This window comes from Alosa alosa, chromosome 19, assembly GCF_017589495.1.
Source record: "Alosa alosa isolate M-15738 ecotype Scorff River chromosome 19, AALO_Geno_1.1, whole genome shotgun sequence".
In the NCBI taxonomy this organism is placed as follows: Eukaryota; Metazoa; Chordata; class Actinopteri; order Clupeiformes; family Clupeidae; genus Alosa; species Alosa alosa.
Window position 1 is genome coordinate 9,898,228 of NC_063207.1, and position 1,862 is coordinate 9,900,089.

Genomic DNA, 1,862 nt, shown 5'->3' on the forward strand with positions numbered 1-1,862 from the left:
TTTGTGTCATCAAGTTTCATGAATGGTGCTTCTTGGGTAATCCATCTTTCTTTTTGTTAGTTATTATTATTATTATTATTATTATTATTGACCTTTCATCTTAACTATCATAGTGAGTCTGTTTTGTTTGTCTGGATGCTTCATGTATTATTTGAATTTGACAAATAAAAAGAGAAAAGAGACAGTACTGAAGGATAAAAAAAAAATCGTATTACTCGTAGTGTCTTGGATGAGGAGAACAGAAAAAAATGACCTAGTTGAAATTTCCCTTTTCTTCCCTTTGTGAGAGGGCCCAATCTCGGAAGAATAAGCACCTCTCTTCAGGCAAGCCTGCTGACAATGGGGCGGAACGCTTCGAGAGATGGTCTGCTGGCCGTAATGGATGTCTTTGGCTCCGCCGCCAGCGCCTGTGAGTGCGGGGAGCTGGAGAGAGAGAGAAAGAGCATTGAGAACGAAAACAAAAGCTCTTGAGAAATGCAGCTCGGCCTGCATTTTAGAAGTAAACCATCGAGATGCGTTTGTACGTGAGAGCTGAAGCTGTGGCAGTGCTGCCAACACCAATCCAGCCAATCCATCCATGAATTACGATTATATGACTTACAACTTAGACTGTTTATAATCGCAGTGACTGTTAAAATGTAAGGCTATGGGCAACAGGGCTTGATGGTGTTTTATGCCCCCAACGTTGTCTTCCAGGCAGCGCTGCCACTGTCGACTTAAAGGCACCTAATCCTAAACCTAACCCTAAACCTAACCCCAACCTTAACCCATCCCTAACCATAGCGCCTTCCAGGCAGCGCTGCCTTGATGACAACGTTGGGGGCATAAAACACCAAGAAATGGCAACAGGATCCGCTTTCTTATATGAAATTTGATCTTATATCATTTATATTCATGACTCTGTTAGGGTATTACAACTTAGAACCTTTGTTACAACTTTCTCATTAGGCTGATAAATGGAATAGCAGGACATGACACTTCACAGTCTCAATTTACTAGTTCATCAAGTTTTAATATGCTCATATCTTCTCTTTATAATGGATTGCTAAACCACCCTCGATAACAGAGGCAGAACACAAGTATGTTATTACATCAAACAATTACATAGGAAGAACGTTGTAGTAAATACATAATTAAATATTAGCCCTATTGTTGTAAATTGATTGTTTTAGTCTTGTCAGGGCAAGTCTGGCAAGTCTGATGCCAGAATAGCCTGGGCGATGAAAAATGGAGTTAAACTAGTTTTGGTTATAAAAACATATGTGCATCTTTATTAGGTTGATATAGCCTCATCACAATGAATGTTATGTGTAGTATGCTCCATTTAAAAATGAAAGCTGTCACAGTTATGTCTGCCAATGCCTGTTTTAAAAGGCTATATAAATATAAGTGAAACCATTTGATTACTTGCCAGCTATCCGTGCTCCTGATCTAGAGCCACTTCTCTGGTGATCACTGCAGAACACCTGGCTCCTTAGCTGCTTTTTAGCCTTATGGTGGCTATTTGGGCCCAATAAAACCTAGCAGTTTGGACAGTGCCATTAGCAATACAGTCATGTGTTGGAGACTACATTATTAATTGAGACTGATCACTTCATACATTTGTAACCCAAATGGAAATGTGTTTGCATGCCGCAGTTGTTATAATCAGTGACTCTGAGTATGGCCTAGCTCTCCCCAAATCTACTGCTCTGCATAATCAATTCATTATCACTCAAAACAGGTGTGGTTGTAGCAGATTCTCAGTACGGCAGCAGATTATGTAAGGGAAGGATCAAACCCGGCTGTAAATGCAGATGGTATGCCTTAATTGGAAGAGAAAGCCATAAGTGAGGAATACTAATGAACAAAGCGTATCATTC